Below are 7,461 nucleotides of genomic sequence, written 5' to 3' on the forward strand. Positions count from 1 at the left end.
GAAAGGTTTCATGGAGCAAACATTTTATAGGGTTCAGAAAAGAGGAGAAGGTATGAGCTGTTTAAGGAGACTAGAGGAGTCTTTAGACCTGCAGTTTCTCTAATTGGAAAAGGATATGACTATCACTGATAAGGTTACAAGTGAGGACACCTCCAAAATGGCAGATAATTTACCTGCAATATGAAGAGAGGAATTGTTGTGTAGCTTAGGTGAGTTTCATTTGGTTTCAAGTCAATATTCACATTTTAGAGTAAGTAATGTTTACAAGTAGAATTCAGTTTGGAAACTGTTTTGATGATTTTCAAGAGACACACCTGCACTTTGTAAAAAGAAACAAGGGATTGCAATAAACCTTCCTCTCAAGGTCACCTTTTATTTTTCTCTAAATATAATGCAGCCGCTCCTCTTCAACCACCAGTTTATTTCTAGTTCTGGGAAGTTTTGGTTACTGTTTCTCACATTCTAATTTTAATGCAAAACTTAGAAAATAAGGCACCATCACTGAATTAAAGTTAGTGCAGTTGAATGATGCTTAGGTTTTGGCCTGGATTCAGAATGTTGCCTGCCTTGTGCTATGGACTATTAGAAGTAGAATTTGCCATTAACAAAGTTAATGAAGAACTGTTAGAACATTTTAGCTTCCCTTGCAGAAATACAGTATCCCAAATCACTGTGGAAAGGAATTGCTGAACTAGTTTAACTTCATATATAATGTAGACCAGAGAAGACTTGGCTAGTAATACATCTTCAGATCCATTAGAAAGGTCTGAACTTTTATGTATAGCAGAGAGTTCTAGCTCTTACCACTATACCAAAGATTTGGGAGGGGGGGTGTAAAAAGAAACCCTCGCACACCTGATTCTGTTAGGTAGTACAACTGCTTTAAGACAGCTGTCACCATCCAGGGCCATCTAAAGTATTGGATTGTTTGTCTTCTTATTTAGACTGGAATGCTACACCCATTGGTATACAGGTAGTCCTCAAATTACGACCATTTGTTCAGCGACCATTCAAAGTTATGACAGTGCTGAAAAGACTTATGACTGGTCTTCAAAGTCGCGGCCGTCCCAGCACCCCCACAGCCACGTGATTGTGACCTGGGTGCTTGGCAACCTGTTCACACTTACGACCGGTTGCCAAGCACCCCATGATCACAGGATCACCATTTGCAGCCTTCCCTGCCAGCTTTCCCCAAGCAGAGTCAATGGGAAGCTGGCGAGGAAGGTCGCAAGTCGCCGGGGTAAGTCTCCTCCCCCCAGCCTTTCTTTGCTCCCACACACTACACCCTCCTTCCCCCCCCAACTCACACATACCTTGTATCCTCTTTCCTCGGCCTCCATGTGTTCACACACATGCACACATACCCCGTGCCCTCTTTCCATGGCCTCCCTGCAATCACATGCACCCTGCACTCTCTTTCCACGGCCTCCGTGTGATCACACACATGCCTGCATGTTCCCTGTGCCCTCTTTCCCTGGTCTCCCTATGATCACACACATGCATGCACGTACCCCATGCTCTCTTTCCACGGCCGCATACACCAGGTGCCCTTTTCCTTGGCCTCTCTGCAATTGCACGCACGCACACGCATATAACCTGTGCCCTCTTTCCACAGCCTACCTCCAATTGCACACACCCTGCCCCCTCTTTCCTCAGCCTCCTTGTGACTACATACACACACGTACATACCCCACACCCTCTTTCCATGACCTCCCTGTGATTGCACACAGGACCCCCTCCCCCAACTTGTGCACAGCCTGCGCCAGCCTCCCAGGGCCTCCCCCATCCCCCTACGGCACTACCTGGGACTCCCTTCACTTCCCGTGTTAACAACCCGCATGTCGTCTTGGGTTACCACAACAACCAGAACTGCCTGGATTGCTAAGTGATGCAGTCACATGACATCACACTTTACGACCACATTGCTTAGCAATGGCAATCCTGATCCCAATTGCAGTTGTAACTCAAGGACTATCTGTACCAGGAGGTATTGAACTCAGCCAGATTTCTGAATAGATGTATGCATGCTGGCATTTCTAGCTAACGTTACTGTCATGTCTAACCTCCTTAGCACCAGATGCTTAAAAAGCCATAAGGATATGGATGAAAGATAATTTCCACATGTAGAAGGGATGCTCAAGCTTCAGTACATGGCAATGGCACAATTAAACATGGTATGAAGATCTTACTGAATTAATTAATGCACATTTAACAACAACGAGAATGGCATCAATACCATGGGATCTGGAAATGTTGCTGATAGATTTGCAGTTATTGTTCCAATTTTAAGGAATTCAGAAGTGATGCAATCTAATAATCTAGTATGCTCTATAATTAAAGAAAGATGGAAGCACCTAGAAAATCTTGGCTGATTGAAAAAAGCTTAGAAGGCTCAGATCTAATTAATATTTGAAGGGGAGACCACTAAGAAATCCAGGTCTCTAAGCTAGACTGGAAAATTGAAAAAGCATCCTGGAATAATTTAGTAGCAAACCAAGTCTACCTTGCTGCTCAGAAAACTACTTAGATTGATCCATGTAACCACCAGGAGTCCAGCTGCACTGAAGGGCATCTGCTTTTTAATGAAAGTTTAGAAAACTAATTGAGAAGCCTTCTAGCTAGGAAGCTTACCAGAGTTTATATATTTTAGAACTTTTAAAACTTGAATCTTGGGCCAATTTTAAATGCATTTTTATTTTTATTCTAGGGAAATTTTAACACATTGAAGGAATTTTGCAGTATTTATGTTATCAAGATTATAATTTATAAGGTACCCACAGGGTAATTTTTCCAAAATTTTATAGAATTTTTCAGTGACAAGATTGCACAAGGAAAATTTGTATAGCTACATCTTCCCTTATACACCCCTTCTCTTTGCCCATCAGCCTTCTCAGATTTTCAGTAATCAATGAAACATTTTGAATTTGGACAGGGTCTTCATAAGATTTGTGAATTTAAATATAAAAGATGACTATAGCCAGAGCATACTTACAACTGTTCTCTGAATGTATATGACCAGAACCAGGTCTGCATAGAAGAACTGGAAAACAAAAGGTTTTCTTGCTTCTATTGTTCCTAGCCTTGTTCATATAAGGAACAGGAGGATGTAAAAAGTCTGCTTTAGTTTCTGATATATGTTAATGCCCCTACAGCGTCTTCAAGATCATCTGTTGAAGTCAGTTTCTCACAATCATTGCGCTGTTCTGCCTGCTCACTCTTTTAGAAAAAAATAGCCTTTGAGCAGAGTCATACAGAAGAGGAAAGGCAGCTTCAGGGACTTTTGAAGCTGCAGTAACATTCACTTACTGCTGAGCTCCAGTGGCATGAGATGACAGCATCAAAGGAAGTGAAGTGGGTGAGGGTGAAGACAGAGTTTCTGACATCAGCACAGTTTGAGCCATTCATGATTTGCTGCTGGGCTAGAAGCTACTGCAGAGAGAGAAAGAGAAGGTCCTGTATGAGAAATGCTGACTAATAAGGTAATTGAAGTTTTCTCTGAGCAGAAAAGGAAAAATAAAAATATGATTAAAAAGGCTGTTTTCTGAAATGAACACCACTGAGTTTGCAAATTCCAGATGGTATGAGTGAACTCTATGCAAAAACAACAAACAGCTAGCCAAATAACACATTTCTAAATATGAATATAAGTATAGAGTGTGGGGGGGACAGGAATGAGAAATTGTGTAGATCACCCAAGAAATCAGAAGATACTTTGATATATAAAGGGTAAAAAATGTATTTTTTATTTCTTTCCATAATTAAACCTACATATCATGGCTCTGTACTTCTGTAATATACTCTGTATTATATGCCAAAACTACTATTGAATAAGACTTTATAAAACAGTAACATATTTTGGATAAATACTATTAGAACCAGGCCCAGCTTAACACAATTTGCTGTCAAACCTAACCACAAATGGCAGTTTACCACCTACAGAAATCAAAGTGTGTAGTAGGGCAGTCAAATCATTTTGAGACCTGAGGTAGAAAATCCCCCAGCTAAAATAGAATAGAATAATTATAGATTAATTATAATTTATTAATTAAGGTCTGGCTCAACCCTAGCAAGACTGAGTGGCTTTGAATTTAAAGACCTTCTGCTTCTTTGGATTTACCATCTTTAGTTCTGGATAGGGCTGCACTCTCCCAAGTAGAAATGGTATATAATTTGAGGGTCCTCACGGATTCTTGGCTCCTGCTTTGTGAGAAGTAGCAGCCATGGCCAGGGAGGCCTTTACCCAGATACATTTGTGTGCCAACTGTGACTTTTCCTGGATCAGGTAGCTGTTCTTACAATCATTCATGCCCTAGGGCTCCCCTCCCAATTTGGACTATTATAGTGTGCTCTACATTGGGCTACTCTTGACCAATCAGAAGTTACAGCTGGTTCAAAATGCAGTAGTGTAAATAGTTACAGATACTTCCCGTTTTGCTCATGTAACTCCTCTACTCTGCAAGCTGCACTGGTTACCAGTTCTGGACACAATTCAAGGTACAGGTGGTCCTCATTTAATGACCACTCATTCAGTGACTGTTCAAACTTATGACGGGCTGAATGAGTGGTAGTTACGACCAGACTTTGTACTTATGGCCATCGCAGCATCCACAGTCAAGTGATCATAGTTTGTGACCTTCTTTGCCAGCTTCCCACAAAGTCAATGGGGAAGCCAGTAGGAAGTCAGAAGTCGCGGTCATGTGAGGTCCTCACTTAACAACCCATATGGTCCTTGTTTAATGACGGCAACCAGGACTGCCAGAATTGCTGTCACTAAGTGTCATAATCACATGGTTTTTTGACTTATGACAGTGTTTCTGGTCCCAATTAGCATCGTTAAACAAGGACTACTTGTATTGAATTACTTCTGGAAACAATTCAAGGTATTGAATTGTTCCTTGTAAAGCCCTTCATGAGTTAGGACCTGAGTACTGAAGAAACCACCTCTCTCCAGCTGTTTCTGCCTCTCCAATAAGATCTGGCAGAATTGATTTGTTCTAGGTGCCATCTGTAAAGCAATGTCATCTTGTGGGACTTAGGAAACAGGCTTCTCTGTGGCTATACTTGCCTTATGGACCTGCATTCCCCTGGAAGCCCATTTGGCCCTGCCCCTGTTATGCTTTTGCAACAATCTGGCTCTTTAAACAGGTCCTCAGGCAGGGTAGATTGTGATCTACTCCCTGGACTGATTAATTTCATTTATTTACAGGGCTTATAGGTTGCTCCATCAAACTAATTCATTGTCTGGAGGAATAGTCACAACAGCCCAACCACCAAGGCTTGATGGAATAACCAACTTTTCACCAACTTTTTCAAAACTAGAAGAGAAGGAAGGCATTTGAATATTTGGAGGAATGCTATTCCAGAGGAGAGGAGCCACGACTGAAAAGGCTTGTTTCCATGGCCCATGTAGGTGGCAGTCTCCAATTGAGGGAAGGCATAGAGACCCTGCCTGCTAAAACTTAGCAAGTAGCAGGTGTTATTGGGGGGGAAATTTATGACTTACTAGGTCTTGTTTTATTCTTCCCAATGTGCAGAGACTTTACAGTTTATTATTCTATTATTGTTTTTAACTCTATTATTATGGACCCCACCTGGAGTTATTTTTCCAATTAAGGCAGCATGCAAATGGAGTAAATTTAATTAATTAATTAATCATGCTGTTTTTCATGATATGCAGCATCTCTAAGGGAAAAGCTAGCCCTGATTAAAATACTTAATTGCCTTTAAAATAGCCACCATGTGTCATGCAGTTCTTAAAGCTACCATGTCCTTTTTTTCAGCACCTATATCTTATTTATTTATTTATTTATTTTATATATTATTTTTTCCTCCAGTGAACTGAATCTAGCCCCCATTGCTTTTTCATTTGCCCATGTATTGTGGCAACAGCCCTTTGAGATTGTTGACTATAGAAATGGTGACAGGCTGAGGTCCCCCAGTTGCATGCATGCCTGCATGCATGACTATTTTTTGTATTTTGTAATTTTTCTTTCTGTGTAACATGTTAAGAAATAACTAATAATAAAAACACCAAAAGTATTAGCACCAATACTGTTCACACCTATATGTTATAGGTTATATGTGCAATTACTTTCTACATTTAAAAAGTTGTTGAACTGGATTTTCAATTACGCTGTCCCATACATTTAAAAAAAAATCAGGGATTTAGAATAGTCTTGAACATTCTATCAAGGTAAGTTTTATATGGTGTATATATGGGGAAAGGAAAGAAGGCTTCTATATAACAAGATACACGTAGTCCTTGTTTGGCGACTGCCTCAGACAACAACCGTTTGCAGTTGTGACGTTGATGAAAAAGTAACTTTGCGACCAATGCTCACATTTATGACCTTTGCAGCATCTCTCTCTGTCAGGTGTTCACCATTAGACTCAGTTAGTACAGTATGATGTTGTCCTGTGCGTGACCCATTTTTTTCTTTTCCCCTCTTCACAAAGTGGAGAGATTGCCTAAACAAGCTATCTCTTCCTGAGGTGCTTTTCTCTGCAGTGCAGTGTGTCCCTAAAAAGAGCTAACCCCAAGTCAACAAGCTCAGTTCTGTGACCTTAATTAGTTGATTAGAAACCTCCTTGGCCAGCTGGCAGCTGCTGCCTGAAATTGACAAGATGCTAATCAGTTTCACACTGAAGGATTTTGTTTGCCTCCTAAGAGGCTGGGGGCACTAGCGCATTCCTTTCTATGTCTATTCCCCATTGTGTGCGTGCTTACTCTCTTGTCATCCCTTCCTCTCCAATAAATGTAAACACAAACATTAGTCCCCTTCTTGCTAATTATCCCAGCACCGAAAACCTTACCCACAGGTTTGGGCTCACCTGGCTGTTTGGGGTCATAGCCTTCTGATGCTGTAAGTATATTCAGGGACAATTTCTTAATAAACCTTGTTCAAGATTTATTACAGTCCTGGCATCTCCCTTAATCTTCTCATTCTTTGGTATCTGTCCTGCAAATTCTAAATTAAGTGTCAACGCACTGATTAATGGCAATACACGTATAACCTGCTCTTATTTTCACTTGCTTATTTACCCCATACCAAGATGTACTCAAAGAGAAAGAACTCCAGTTCAGCTGAAGGAAGTAGCAAGAAGCAAAGGAAAGCTGAAATAAAATGGCAAGCACAGTTGCAGTTCCATGATTTTCACTTAGTGACTGCTTCATTTAACAACCAAGTCACTGGATCCAATTGTGGTCACTAAATGAAGATTGCCTGTACATTAAAGTGAGTCGGGTCATTCATGTTAGAAGTAACATATGTGAGTTGGGAAACATAGCTATTTCCTCTACCAAAGCTGCTTTAGATTATATTGTTCCACTGGGATCTGTAATGCTCCCATGGGAAGTCATGTTGGCTACACATGATCCATGCCTGTTAGTAGAGTAGTGTGCAGAAATAGCCCCCTTGCTTCTGCTATTCCACAGAAATAGAATCAGACAGCCACATTGAC

Source organism: Python bivittatus, unplaced genomic scaffold, assembly GCF_059951505.1.
Source record: "Python bivittatus isolate LINGU-HERP-01145 unplaced genomic scaffold, Pbiv_v1 ctg000020_np1212, whole genome shotgun sequence".
In the NCBI taxonomy this organism is placed as follows: Eukaryota; Metazoa; Chordata; class Lepidosauria; order Squamata; family Pythonidae; genus Python; species Python bivittatus.